Source organism: Pagrus pagrus (assembly GCF_965226575.1).
Source record: "Pagrus pagrus genome assembly, chromosome: 5".
In the NCBI taxonomy this organism is placed as follows: domain Eukaryota; kingdom Metazoa; phylum Chordata; class Actinopteri; order Spariformes; family Sparidae; genus Pagrus; species Pagrus pagrus.
In genome coordinates, this window is record NC_140189.1 from 32436753 (window position 1) to 32452968 (window position 16216).

The 16216-nt window shown below is 40.9% G+C and overlaps 1 long non-coding RNA gene across 1 annotated transcript in view; it reads left to right on the top strand.

The window, feature by feature from the left end:
• The window catches only part of LOC311257584, a 28880-nt gene extending 24677 nt beyond the window's left edge, over window positions 1-4203 (top strand). The window contains exon 3 of the long non-coding RNA XR_014622636.1: window positions 3807-4203. This is a non-coding gene — a long non-coding RNA (uncharacterized lncRNA). The remainder of the gene's footprint in view (window positions 1-3806) is intronic.
• Window positions 4204-16216: the final 12013 nt, after the last annotated feature.

Here is a 16216-nt window from a genome sequence, read left to right on the forward strand (position 1 = left end):
CTTACACACATGTAATGACATTTAATTGAGTAGAATGTACAAAGTTTTAAGGCTATTTTTCTTAGCTTTGGATAGAGTCCATGGTGGGCTGGTACCAATATCGGAGCGATGCAGTGAAAACAAAGCATGAATGGGGCTTAACACTTACACACACACACACACACACACACACACACACACACACACACAGTCTGTCATCTCTTATTACTTTATTATTCTCTAGGAGCTTAAAGACACAGATGATAAAAAAATAATGAATGCTAACATTTTCTGCAGAGATCATTTTATTTCACTGTTGTGAAAACAGTCCTGCCAATTACCTTTTTAATTTCTTTTATTGGAAATGGCATATTTTGCCACTAAGAATGAAACTCTGCACTCCCAAGGAAAATCAATATTAAGCCTGTGTTGTTTCCCTCAATCTTTGTCGGTCGTCTGTTGCCGTCCACATGTCTCCTGCGCTCCTGTGCCTGTTCCCTGATCTCCGGCCCTCGGTCCTCGTGTCGTCCTGATCTGTCCCTCGTGGTTTTCTGGTTTGTCCTCAGTTTTGTATTTCTCTTTCTTGGACTTTCCTTTGCCTTCTTGGTATTTTGGACTTTAGATTTCACATTGGACATCAGCCCTTTTGTTTTCAACCTGCCTGCCTCTGTGTGTCTGACCCTGTTATGATCTGTAACAGTCAGCCCAAGAGGCCATATACTTTATCTTGGATCGTTACACTTCTTCTTCTTGGGCAGCGATGTCTCGAGCTGGTCGGGGACCAAAGGCACGACTCCTGAGGTTGTTCCTTATACTGCAGCAGCTGCTTTATCCGATTGCATGTCACTTGAAACCTCGCCTGGTTATAGCGTGAATTACTAAGTTGTGATTCATGCATTACAAAAATAATGTCCCAGAATTATACACACTAATGGTAACGCAACAGCTAATGCACACTGTTACAGGGACGATGGATCTCTATCGCCTATGACTAATGACAATGACTAAAATAAGAAAAGAAAGCCAAAACTGAAGATGAATAAGAGTGAAAGAACAAAGGGGGAGAAGGAAAATGAGTCTTTTCTGAGTCTTTTAAGGTTATAGCAAAGATTAATGAGGACATGAGAACAAAACTGAAACAGGGAGAGGAAGTATGATATGAGTATGTTGAGCGTGACCACCGTTTCTCTGAGTCTGTAATTGTGAAATTAGTCTCAATCATAACACTCAAACATTCACATCAGCCAGGGTGCATGTTTAGTGTCTGCACTTACAGGAGGAAACACACGTTCAATCTTAAACGAATGCATAATGAAAAAACTAGACTGTTATATCTTAGACTTTGTGATTTTCAAAATATAGAGTCACATCCCTGAGTATCCACTCATGGCCGGACAACACCTGTTAACTGTTTCCCTCCGATGTATTTATTTGATCAAATGACTCTTTCCGGCTCTCGAAAATGGGTCATTGCACATTGTGGCTGGATTATATCAGTACAAGAAAGTCAGATCGCTTCCAAATTGGGTGTGGAGTGAACCGTGTTTGTCAGGCTATCTATCTCCTTCTCCCCGGACTCTCATCAGTGGATGTTTCTTTAAAAAATCAGCCTTTGTTTAAACACTGAGGAGGAACTGACTGGACGGTGCTACACAGCCTGGAGGCATGAATGAAACCGCTCAGGATGTAATGACACAAAGAGCACATTTTTTTCGACCAGGGTCTGTGCAGGCGATTCATCGTGCATCCTGATGGTCAGAGTGTTTTAAAAAACAACTGCTGATGTTACACTGAAGATCTCAGAGTCATTCAGCTGCCAAAGTCTAACCTTTAAAATACACTAGTTGTTTTCTCATTGGCAGAATTTTCTTTTTGGGTTGTTTTCTGGGTCTGACAAGCTCAAAACGCAGCTCAGGAATGCTTCGTATCAGCAGTCAACTCTTAAATCACAGCTTATTATTACTGTATCATAATCAGGTGAATTTGAAAATCAATCGATTGAAGTTTCAAACCTCTTTTAAGTAATTTCATAACCTACCTACTATTTGTAAACCAGTGTAAAGAATGAAGCATGTAACATTTCATGGTAACATATTTTACTTTGGACACGGGGCGAAAACAAAAATGCATGTTTGGTGTTTTATCTTCTTTGGATACCAGTAACTTTTCTTTAAAACCATTTGTTTAATGTAGTGTTTATTCCTGGTGTATAAAGTACATTGCACAGTATTTATTATTCAACACACTCATTATCATTCTGACAGATTGTTTTGGTGCCTACTGTAACTTGTGCTGCAGTTTTGATCACACATACACAAAAATGCATTAAAATGTGCGTAATTAATCGGGAAAATGGTGCTATGACCCTATTTGGAGCCTGGTTGCTTCGCCATACCTTAATATAGAAAAGTGAATCAAAGTTTAAATGAGTCACTAGAGTTTGTACTTTCCCAGGCTAAATGCACATTTTGATAGCTTAAACAGATTTGATAGATTTTGCCGATTTTCTAACTCTGTCATTCCCTAATTTTTGACTCCACACAAATACACAAATTATATTATACACATTTTAACACTTGACAATTAGGACAGACCTTTTCTCATTTGATTTTAGTTCTTCTTCTATTTTTTATTAAGATGTTTAATGAAAGATGTTCAATGTCAACATCCTACAACTAAAACATGATTGTCTGGCTATGTTCAGGAATATGTTGTAATCTTAAATAAATATAGTGTTTAAAAAGTCAATGCTGACATGATGCAAGAAATAAGATCTGTTCACTTTATCGAGATTTAATGAAAAATAAAATCTCTTCCTAACTTTAACAAAGTAATTTACTGTATGTGAGGAAAAACATACATTTGTAAACCCTCCACCTGCTTGGCCTCCTCCCTAACACCTTTGTGCAGCATGTTACACTTCCGTAACCTGAGAAACAAAAAGAGTTGCAGGCAACAATTATATTTCCGCTGAAAACACATTTTGCAAAGAAATCAGTAATATGTCGTATGTCTGTAACGAGTGTTGTGAAAATACAGTCTTGCGTTAGGCAACAATCATGAGATGTGCTTCAACATGTTAACATCTATTGAGAAGACGAGGGGGAGCATTTCTAAATGCTGCATTGAGCCTTTGATGGCTGGTGTCCAGAGGGAACGGATTCATTCATGCTCAAACTGATTGGAAAAGAGAGGAGTAATTTGCTCCAATCAGACCCGGTGTTGTTACAAAAGCCCGCTGGGTTCTGCTGTGTCATTCACAATGCTTTACTTTTCTCTCCTTGTGTCTATCTGTCTTCATTTCTCCTTTTCTTGTCTCTCTTTTTCTTTTTGCCTGTTCTGATGAACAAAAGAATCGTAGCTGATTTAAAGCCACATGAGCGTCTCTCTCCCGTCCTCTAGCTTCTCTTCACTATCCCTGTCGTCATTACTCTGTTTTTCCGTCTGTGAGCTCATCTCAGTCTCTTTCCTCCGACCCCATTCGGTTGACAATTCCTAGAAAATCAGCCATTGTTTAAACAGAGGAGAAGATTGGCTGTCTAACTGGTGCAAGACAGCTCGGAGGTATGAATGAAACCGCTGACCACATAATGACACTGAAGAACGCCATCTCTAACTAAAGTTTTTACTATAAATTCACTTAAAGAGTACCTGACATAGCTCTTGTGGACCCTACCTCTTTCTGTCTGTATGTGTCAGAGCCCTTTTTTTGCCCTTCTCTCTTTCACTCCGTCTCTCGCTGTCTCTTGCCAGAAAGACCATTGCTGGAAACACTGTTTTGTAAAACGCTATTTGTTTGTCTTTCTCTGCACCATCTCTCTCTTTAGATGATTTATTTGACTGCATTGCGGCGCTCAGCTCCAGTTTCGGGCGGCTCGGCCAACGTAAACCTTGTCACAACTCTGAATTCCTGACTAGGCTACAGCTTCCAGGCAGAGCTACAGTGGATCAGCGCTGGATAAATACACGAGATAAGCCGCGCCAAAGCCGTGCATAGCACACGAGTTAGGCAAAGGCCTTCTGACCACGGGTGATAATGCACGGCGGGATGCTTCGTCTGGGATGGGTATCCTGAAGTCAGTGTTCATGTCATGCTGTGTGTCATGACACCTTAAAGTCCTTGTGGAGTTTTGTTTGTTGACATTCAATGTTACTCTTAAAAACACGTGACGTGAATCCTCAAGACCTGACAGAGGAGTTGAATATATTTACTTCCTCATTAGACATTTGAAAAGCTGATTAAAAAAGAAATTAAAATCTTTATTCTTCACATCCATGAGAGCATGTATACCCGACCCAAACCTGTTGGGACTCGACAGGTCAGGCCAGGATCGGACAAGAGTTTAGAAATGATGTCGGGGTTTGGGTTGTGCTTGGTCACGTCAGTTAACATGGTGCTTTCAGAACAAATAGGACTAGTAGTTGCTGCCATGATGAAACTCCAGTGCTGTAAGAGTATGTGCTAAACCATAGATAAAATATTTTTAAATATATTTCTATTTTATGTCTACGAGCGCAGAATGCCTTTTCACGGTCCTCTACACTGTATATAGTATCATAGTGACAACTACCTGACAGGTAAAACAACCTCAGTGCAGTTCAGGTTGAGTTCGGAGATAAAATGTGGCCCCGAGCCGCACTGTAAAATCCATGTTTCCTAGCTCATGGTCTGTTTTGCTGCCTTTTTTTGGCCCAATGTTGTACAACACTGCAGCCAATAGCATGAAAACGTAGCACCATGTGCACACAACAAATACATCAGGGACTTGATAATAAAAGCTCTTATCTATATTGCTACTATTGCTACTAAATGGCTTTTAACATATGTGATTTTATTTATTGGAACGAGGGGATCGTGAAGGTCAGAGTAGAAATTATGGTGGGAAAAAATTGCATAATTGTGCATCAAAATTCATTTAATTTAATTTGTTAGTTGACATATCTTGGTGCAAGCTATATTTTTAGCAAAAAGTGTAAATCACACGTATGTATCAGGAAAAACTAGCTGCAAAATTGACCACGAAAAGCAACTAGTCATAGCAAACCAAGTAAGGCTATTGCTGAATTGAGCCAGAATGTTTTATCATCTATGAATTCAACTTTTTATTTAGTGGACGACTGTGTGATTCCTTCTTTCAAAAGTTGTATACTCTTGCTATGAATACACAGTATGTAATATATCTGCCACCAGGGGTCTCTCAATCAAAAACAAAACACATGATGTAAGTCATGTGGGATCAAGGGAGGTGTCGTCTTCATTGTCCAACAGCTACTGTTGCTGATGAAAATCTATCTGATCAGGGAAAAATATTCACAGACATGGAAAGTTGTGTTTCAATATGTTCGCTAACTTCCTTCCTCACTCTCTGACATATCATCTGATATTTATTCCTGGATGTTACTGCGACCGGCGACTAAATGAAACATACCATTACCTTGAGTAAAATTACAGATTCCCTATGGAAACATTTGGGATGATGTTAGTACAGTTGTTTGTAGACATTTTAGAGCGGAAATGTTACTTATTCTATCTTTAAAGCTATTGAACTGCACAGAAAACACACATTTTTACTGTAGCAGCGCTCAACTAGCCAGTCAGCTGGAGAAATATGGTCGTTCAAAAGCTGAAATAGTTTGGCTGCACAGAAGAACACCACGACCTAACGCGATGGATCAAAACATTTTAAATCATTCCGGTTTTTCACACTCGAGCCATCCCTCCTCGTATGGACCACAGCGCTGGATAATTTGCAGAAGGAGCAAAAAATCGCTAGTGAGTTATTACATAACCTTTTCACAGAGTGTGAGAGTTTATGCTACAATAGACAGTCACAGTTTGTTGCTCGGCTTGTTGGCAGACGCCGAAGAACAGGGATCACTGTGTCACTCAGCATCAGAGTTTCACTGTTCACTTTGTGCTGAACAACCGACAAGATGAAGTGGTGAGGGAGAGAGAAGTCAGCTGGACCGAGAAGGGAAGCCGACCAACAAATCCCTTCAATTTGCTAGACTCTGCTAACCTGACAGATATTATATGAAATATAAATACTACGTCCTCTTGGCCTATTATTTACCCTTACGGACCACACATGTTGTCCAAGTGCATTTTTACTTTCCAATGTTTTTTGTTTCTTTTGCAGCGAGGCCCTGTCTGTTTGGCTTGTACAGACAGATGACAAATTAAAGGAAAAACCTGAAAAATGCAGATGCTTTCATAAAGAGCGCGAGGGGTCACTGAACGGTATGATGAGAATGAAGACAGTGTGAATCACATGAGAACCTACAGGAGAGCGTTCTAGAGAGGTTGTTGTCGTTTTTTCCTTTAAACTGTCCCATCTTTGTTTTCTTCCGTCCTTTACTGCTTTTAGTTGTTTTATTTTTAATCTATTTCTCATCCTTTATTGTTTTTATCTGCTCTTAATTCCTCTGACGTGATGTCGTCCTCTTAGGGTCCTATATTGATTTTATTCTTTTATTTTTTATCTCCACGTTACTTTTCCTCTCTCTTCCTTTTTTCTGTGATCTTACCTGTTTTATGGCTTTAATTAATTTTACTTGCAATGACCCACATTGTCTTTTTGTGTCTTAATTTACCTTAGACCAGGCTTCCCTGTGCGTGTTTGTCCTGTAATATTATCTCCCTGAGTTTCCTGCTTTTGCTTGTTTGTAAACTCTGTTTTTAAAGGCTTTATATAAATGAAGTTCATTATTCATTATTATCTTTATCTCTCTTTGTATTAACCACTTAAGCAGTAGGTGTCCTTTTCAGTCACTGGTAGGCTGTACACAACTGATTTCTTTATTTTCAGTCCTGTTTGGTTAGACATTGCTTTTATTAAATGAGTCAGACCTTGTCGAGAGGTAACTATATTATTGCGCTGTATCCTGCTCGTCATTCTGAGCAGTAACCACACCATCAACATACAGTAATAGACGGAGAGAAACCCAAGGTAGCTTCGGACACTGACACCTAATTTCAGGATCCATCTTCTCCAACACTTCATAACATGTCAGTCATATTTAGTGCACACAGCTCAGGCTATATTTCTCGGGTATATAGGTATAAAATATATGTCTTTGAGCTTGTCAGTCTGGAGGATTCAGGATAACATTGTGTTGCCATGGAAGCTGTTGAAGGTTGTTATGCTGTGTGACACTGTAGGTTGTCATTTGTCATTTCTGATTGATTACCGAGCTTCGAGAAGGCAGGTCTTATCTAATATGAGCCGGTCCGAGGAGAGGAAGGGAGAGCAGAGTTATGGAAGCATGACAGTGACATGCTGCTGATGATGGACAACTTCTCATTGAGACCGTGATGGACAGTGAACCCTCAACCCTCAGGTACTTCGGTTTAGCTTTGTGTTCGTTAAACTAAATTAATTGCAACCATCAATGAGCCCAGTGCTCGAGAAAAGGATGCCAGACCTGAGCGAGTGACCTTGTGACGGGTCAAGAGGAGCGACCAGGGAAAGACGAGTTAACCTCACCAGGATTCAACTAAGACCTGTATTCGTTCTTGTTGTTGGGAATCAAGGAATTCAAATCATGTTGCATATTCATAATGACACTAGATAAATATGCCTTTGGTGGATCCACACTTTACTTTTTTGTGGTCAGTCCTCAGCTTTCTGATGTCCTGTGACACAGATTTGCCTGACCCTAATGTGAACTGTGGCTCTGGACTGGGTTAAAGCTTCCAAAACAACCCAGAACACGTCGATCAGGGGTCGGGCGAACTTGTAAAGTCATTTCAACACCAGTGAAACAAGGATTGGAGGGAAAACAGCGACTGGGGCCACTGGGGTACGTGTGTGCATCCATGCTTGCGAGCGTGCATGCCTGCTGTGTTTTGAATTGAAAGCATGCATGCATATCGGATGCATAACTGATATGGTAATGCGTTTGTGTGTGTGTGTGTGTGTGTGTGTGTGTGTGTGTGTGTGTGTGTGTGTGTGTGTGTGTGTGTGTGTGCCCACTAACTGTGCTGGTTCTGAGCCTGGCTGTAAGTCATGAAAGCAGCCACTCTGTGTTTTCCTACCAGTGTTTGATCAGGCTGACAGGAGACCATTGTTTCGGCCTGGCTGGTCAAATCTTTGTGACCGAGTGCTGCTTGGCAGAAAAATTGCATTTCTGAGGGTTAGATACACAAATGATGGCTTAGATCGGGTCTTTCAACATTTTTCATTCCATGACCTGAGCGAGACAAGTCGCTGACCCTGTTAGCCAGGATAACAATAATAACTCAGCTTTTGTTATTCAGGGACCCACACCAAAGCAGCTCGAGTGATGCCTGTGACATATTTTAGGTCTTAAGGAAGAATGTAAGAAACCAGGAAAGCACAGAGCTTTCTCACTTTTTTATAGGTTTGGACTTCTTGAGTTAATGAAAAGCACAGCTACAATTAGTACGATGGCAACACGAGATCAAACACAAACGTAAATTAAAGCTGCAAGCAGCGATGAACGGGCCCTCGCCCCCCCACGTACGTCGGGCCGCAGTGACACCTTTTGACAAGGTGTCATCGTCAAGGTCTGAAGATGATGTTTAGTGAGTGTGAAGTCTGTAGCTAAATCTGTAGGACAAGTTAAATAAAGTACGAGGCATAGAAATGAAAAAAAATTGATTGGGAAAAGCCATAAGGGGGGGCGTTAGGGTGCGCTACTGAGCTGTCGTGCCGTGCATGAGGGCAGTTGTGGTATTGTATTAACATACTCATGGGTAAGGAGCTACGGGCCAAATTTGGTTGAGTCTGCGAACATCCTAAAGTCCCGAAAAATGTGTTGGAAAAATGAAAATCGCTGCACACTATTCAAGATGGCCGACTTCCTGTTGCGGCAAAAAATTCCGACAAAAATAATTCCAGCCTAAATCCTTGAGACCCATGACTCCTGTAAATTTCAAGACGATCCGAGAAACAGTTCGGGGGGACAAATCGACGTTAGGTGGCGCTATGGAGTCCCCTGCTAAAAATGCTAATATTTGCTAATAAAAATTAATACAAAATATTTCGAGATGTAAAACGTGAAAACAAGAGGCGTATCTCATGCAGCCAGTGTAGTTACATGATCCCACACTGATTTTGAGTCAATTGATCACATGACCTGGGAGCTATTGAGCTAACATGCTAATATTTACATATAAAAATTAATACAAAATAATAAAAATTGCTAAAAAATATTTAGAGATGTAAAACGTAAAAACAAGAGGTGTATCTCATGCAGCCAGTGCAGTTACATGATCCCAACATGATTTTGAGTCAATTGATCACATGACCTGGAAGCTATTGAGCTAAAATGCTAATATTTGCTAAAAATGCTAATTTTCGCTAATAAAAATTTATAAAAAATATTAAAAGATGTAAAATGTAAAAACAAGAGGAGTATCTCATGCAGCCAGTGCAGTTACATGATCCCAACATGATTTTGAGTCAATTGATCACATGACCTGGAAGCTATTGAGCTAAAATGCTAATATTTGCATATAAAAATTAATAAAAAATTAATAGTAAATATTTAGAGTATAGTATAGGTAAATATTTAGGTACGAGGTATAGAAATGAAAAAAAATGAATGGGAAAAGCCATAAGGGGGGCGTTAGGTGGCACTACTGAGCTTTCATGCTGCGCATGAGCGCAGTTGTGGTATTGAATTAACGTACCCATGGGTAAGAAGCTACGGGCCAAATTTCATGAGTCTGCGAACATCCTAAAGTCCCGATAACAGCGTCGGAAAAATGAAATTCGCCGCACACCATTCAAGATGGCCGACTTCCTGTTGCGGTAAAAATTCTGACAAAAATATTTCCTGCATAAATCCTTGAGACCCATCATTCCTGCGAATTTCATGACAATCCGAATTTAGGTCAAGGGTCTCACTTTTCCTGGCATTTATGAAGCATGTTTTTGATGAGATTTCAAAATATTGAAGAGATATATTATGTATCGCAATGTATCCAAAAAATATATTGCGGTATTAATCTAAGGCAAATATCCACCTATTCTACATAGTGGCCAAAACAAAACAATAAAAAGTCCTTTAAACTGATTTGCACTGCTTGAACTTGGGTTGACCTTGATCTTCTTCATACTGTACAATATGTGTTAAAGATCGACATCAAACAGTTAAAGAAATGTACATAACATTAAGAAGAAACCATCAGTGGCAGGCTGCTGGTGTTTAGCTGCAGTATATATGGGAGTAAACAGGAAAAGGACATTTTCTTTTGTCAAATCGTGAGTTATTATAAATGTCTTTCAATCAGAACAAACTCATTTTAAACTGGAACAATGAATACTGTAGCCTCTGTATTTTGCTCAGCCTGCTTAGTCCTCGCAGCACAACCCCGAATCACATGCAGAGTTTCAAACAAGCCTTCAGTTGGCCACCGAGCAGTCACACTGCATCAGCCAGGAGCTATAAAGGCACTTCACTGACAATATGAGTTATTGTCTTTACCACGTTTTCCCTCAGGAGTCTCAGGATTCAAGTCAAAATATAATGTCTCACTGCATATTCTGTGTGGTAGAAAGCATTTATTGATCAAATTAATATCAAATCCTTTGTATTTGAGCACATTGTTCATTTCCGTATTGGCTACTACACAGGTTTGGAAAACATGTAACCGCTGGACTCTGTGTGATCAAAGTGGAAAGCAGGGAAGTGTCCGGGGACGTTCCTCCAACCGTCCTCTGAAAGTTACAGTGCCACCCAGTGTGGTGAAACGCAGACTGTCACGTGTTGAAAAGCCACATAATTTATGTGGAGCTCCAGAAAATTCTCATGGGAGCCGTCCTGGAGTTGTTCATTTTCTTCTGAGGGACATCTCCCAGCTTCGCCGTGGTTTCTGGAAGCGTGCGGTTCAGAGCCGGAGCTCTCCCAGGGAAGTCCAGACTTTTGGGACTCGGCCAAAGAGTATGTCTGTGTGAAGCACTACAAAGGCAAAGAGTCAAGAGCGGGTTAAAAGGGTTGGAAAATGCTGTTGGCTCAGACTGATTTTCAGTGTGAAGAGGGTTGTTTCTGATAAAATAAAACAGAGACAAATTATATCAGTGAAAAACAAAGAGCAGATTAGTGAGGATGTGTCTGCATGCACACACACACACACACACACACACACACACACACACACAATGGCAGGATCTCCCAACTCTGACAGTGTAATTATCTGTCTGTCTCTGGTGTTTGTAGCCAACATGGCCCACACTGCAGAAAACCACTTCCCCTCTGCCACAATGGACAGAAGCACAGAGGAGATAAAGACAAACTATAAAATACCTTAGGGGGGGTCTCTGTTTCTTTCCCTCTTTTCAATCCATTAAATATCTGTCAGTCAGTAGTGGATCCGGTACCAAAACGCAGCCTAAATGTAGATGAAAATGTGTAATTTATCGTGATGATCGACTGCCAGGGATGTACTGATTTTTGGCGTTGCGGCCTGCGCAGAAAATGAAAACCATGTGGAGAGCGGAGGATGAGGAGGAAACGAGGAGGGATACAGCAGTCAGAAATGCTGAATTGTCATCCGTCTGGCCTCGCCTCGTGCCACCAGACACCAGACGAGCTGACAAGGACAACCAACCCCAGCAGAGATGAGTCAGTGCCGGGGTGGAAACATGGACATGCTGACTTTCTTTTTAAACCCTTATTTATTCAGGGAAAGGGTGCTGAACATGCAACCTCTTTTTCCAGCTCTGAATCACACACCCACAACCAGAGTCCTCTCCACTGCAGCCGCTGGGGGTCACCTGCCTCACTCATCCCAATATCAGAGTTGTGCAAGAAGCGAGAGCATTACTCATTCTTTCCTGAACCAGATTTCCAAAAGCGAGCGCGAGGATTCAAGCCGGCGTCCGTCCAGCTACAAAACCACATGGGCAAGCTTAACTTGGTTCCCATAAAGTATATTAAAAGGTGCTACTTGTAACAATTTTTTCTCTCAAAATTAAGACCACGTTTCCCGTAAACCCTGTTGCTTCCTGTGGCATGTGAAAGTGTTTTGAAAAGTGAGAAGAAGGACAAGAGCCAGTAACAACGCTTGATAACAGCAGAGACCTGTTCCAAGAGGTTTTAACTGTCATTTTGAATAATGGTAGTGCTGGTGTGATTCCTGCACAGTAAAACTGGTCTAATTTCATGCCTTACAGCTATTTCCCTTTGGCTGTGAGGAGACACAGCAGCTTCACAGCAGAACTCAACTTATAGCCAAGAACCATGCAAAGGCGTGTAGAAGAGAAGTTCATACAGGCTGTTAATGGATTAATACATTATAAATCATTAAAAACAGCATTTATTAATGACAAATGATTTCAACACACATTACTAAACCTGTCTTTAATAGGAAACTCCAGTTAAATACAACTTATTACATACTGAACAGCACAGAGGTGGTTTATAATCACGTTTAATATGTCATCCAGCCCGTCCTCATCAGACAAACAACCACACAGACAGAGAGAGAGGGTGATTATGACCAATAATGACATTATGCAGCGACCTCTAGTGGCTTTACGTATTATTGAGGTTCAAAAGGAGGAAGTGAGGCGAGGGGATAAAAGGTTTGTCCTGTTGGCTGTTTGTAGGACCCAAAAGCGGACACCAAGACAGGGAGATGATTAAAGTCATTTATTTTGGATGCTCTTTTTGAAGGCAGTGAAAATGTCTCAGGCTCAGGCAGGTGGTTCAGCAGGTGGCTCAGCAGGTGGCTCAGCAGGTGGTTCAGCAGGTGGCTCAGCAGGTGTAGTGGCAGTGTCTCACAGTGGTGTCAGCTGAGGCTTTGGTCAGTGTAATGCAGAGGATCCACAGTGGAGTGTAGGCAGGTATCAGAGGTGCTGGAGGCTGGGGGGCAGTGGAGCTGGAAGTTGAAGGTAGGTCGATCACTGGAGAGGTCGAGGAGAAACAAAGTTATTTAGACACAAGAGACGAGAATCACAGGTAGTAGCGCTGGCTGAGAGACCATGTACCACATCAAGGAGACGAAATAATCTGGCAGCGAGTAGAGAGAAGATCAGAGTATCTGAGCTGGCGCTGAGGATCAAATGCGCTGCAGGTGTGTGAGAGGAGGCAGCTGCAGCCGTCAGGGATCCTCTGAGAGCACAAAACCACAAAAACCACAAAAACAGCCACACCAGACGTCCCAATCATGACAGTTCTCACCTTTTAATTACACTTTTATACACAGGTCTATATATGTATTGAAATATAAGTTTCATTAAGTACTTGCAATGTATTATTGAGTATATAATATATTCTTTATACATTTATAAATATACCAAATACTGCCATTTTCATTAAGCATGAAAAAATAACTATGTTTTCAATAAAAAGTATTTGTATTTGTGCAAAATATATTTTAAGTAGTAGATTTTTATACAAATGTGTGTATATTTTTATTTTATCATCAAAATGTACATTAATTAGATTTTATTTTAAATATTCTTCAAAATGTCATAACATTAAATATATGTGGACTCTTTCCATACATTAAAATTAATTCTTAGTATATTACATTATATTTTTCAGTATAAATCAATATATGCTTGTTCTGTATTGGTAACTAGAAAACCCTCCGACACATGCTTTTGAAAACGGCGACTTTCTGTCTGAATGTTTCGTTTCAGTGAGGTCATCCTGTGTGTGTGTGTGTGTGTGTGTGTGTGTGTGTCTGTCTGTCTGTCTGTCTGTCTGTCTGTGTGTGTGTGTGTGTGTGTGTGTGTGCGTGTGTGTGTGTGTGCGTCTTTATGAGTCAATATGTGTTCATAAATTCTCACGTTTCTCAGCATTACCTGAGCCGATGCCCGTACGCTGATTAAAGGACAGCTGATATCCTCACATCAGTGGTTGCCATGGTGGCTAATTGGCGCAAATTACCCAGAGTGTGGCGGTCATTTCCTCGTTAAGTGCTCGAGGAGGTCGCAGAGGCTAACGTTACACCAATCACATGAAGTGTTCTCAATCAAGTCCTCAGATTACTGGGAGTGTTGCCGCGGCCCGGGAAGGATCAAGAGGGATTATTTCCCTCTTTTTCTTTGTTTTTGTCTTTTCACCCAAGAATCAGTATTTCTATATCTGTTGAAGACATTTTTACGACCTTTTCTCTCAGCCTTTCTTGACATATGTGTAATGTTTCTGATTTCGGATGTGAAAACACTGGATCTCCTTTCTCTATCCCAGGAGAAATAGTTTCTCCCTCTGTCTTCCTATGTTTCTCCAATTTCACCTTCATCTTCATCTTCATGCCCCATGCTTATCCGCTCCTTCCTCTTCATTTCAGCTCCTCGTTTATCTCTCTGGAAGTTACTCTCTCTAACTTCCTCCCTCCATCTTTCCCCCTCTCCCTCCCGCCCCCCCTTGATTTGAGCTGCCTGAGGCCTGCAGTAAAGAACAAATGATTGCGGTTTTATGATTTTACAAGAGAAGAGGTGTGTGCAGGAGGGAGAGGGAATAGACGAAAAGAAAAATTGAGGGAGAAGAAGAGGAGGGAGGATGGAAGAAGAGTTTGGGGAGGAAGCAAACGTGGAAGAAGTCAGCAGAGAGATGAAGAAGACCGAGAAAAGAATGAAAGGCAGAAGATGGAGGAAGTTTTCATGAAGGAAGGAAAGAGAAGAGCAGAATGAGAATGTGAGAGAATAGTTGTGTTCAGGTGAACAGGCAGGATGGAGGTCGCGCTACAGCGAGGAAGGTCAAACCTGTTCTAACTGCTGGCACTTTGTCAAAACCTCAGCCCAACAGATTATCTTTCCCAAGACGGACTATTTAAGACTCTTTGTGGTATTAAAAATATGTGAAAAATGACATGGTTGTCATAACATTTGTACAGGAAAATGTTTTGAAGAATGAAAGCTCCTCTGCCCGCCCTCTCCCAGAGTAAGATTAATGGTCGCTGATGTCTGGATGACTAATGACGTTTCCATCGTTGCTGATTTTTTTTCTAAAAAACCCACATTTTTCATCCTTTTGGCTCGATTTCAAAGCTTTATCAACGAGCTGTATCTCTGAATGTAGAGATGGGAGGCTTTCACTCTCAAACACACGGAGAATTGAAGATAAGACCTCCACAAAGCAGGCATACAAATTCAGACGCATCTGTATGCAAACACAAATGAAAACACAGATGCAGGGACGGATTACTGAAGGGAGCCGAAGGATCAGGAGCCCCTGTGCTTCAATAAACACAGAGAGCCCACAAGAAGACATAAAACAACCACAGAGACATCACCACGGAGAGATGAAATAACACACAGAGATGCAAAATATCCACAAAGAGATGCAAAATGACCACGAGGACACAAAAAAAGAAAAAAACGACCACAAAGAGACACAAAAACAAACAAAAAATAGCACAAAGGTAAACAAAATGACCACAAACAGATACAAAACAAACACTAAGAGACAGAAAAAGAAAAAAAAGACCACAAAGGTACACAAAATGACCACAAAGTGATGAAAAATTACCACAGAAAGACACAAAGCAACCTCAAAGAGACACAAATAGACAAAGAAAGACAACAAAGGGATGCAATCATCAGAATGAGACACAGAATGACCACAAACACGTGCAAAAACAACAAAGCAACAACAAGTACAAACAACAACATCTCTTCCATCTCTTCCGTTATTGTAGGGGGGGGATGTCTTCTCCATGTCAGTGCCCAGGGGCCCGTTGTCTTACAAATCCTCCTTGTATGCATTCAGAAACATTATTGTACACACACGTCATCACACACACACACACACATACATCATCTCACACACACACGGTCTCACACACTGCGTCGACACAAAGTTGTGTCTCAGTCTGTGTGTGTTGAGTGATACGGACCACATAGGACGGGAATGTTTCTGCTTTACATCCGCTTGAAATAATGAGCAGTCAAACTGAAAAGGCCCACACACACACCACCTGCTCACACATTACACACAGACACACACACACACAGACACACACACACACACACACACACAGACACTTTCCTAATTTCTCTACATGTACTGTAAATACTCATTCATTAAAGCAAACACACAAACACGCTCGTATCTGATGTTATCATATTTTCTGTGCTGCTCTATATTTTGTCATTTACTGAACACGCTGAACAAAAGTGTCAAGATTTATGTCGGTATAATCTTTTTTTCTGACTTTCTTCATATCTCCAGTTGTCTGCACTCTGTATGTTCACATCTGTCTGTGGCAGTGTATTTTTACCTGCTACCTTCTCCTCTATCAGAAACACACAGACTG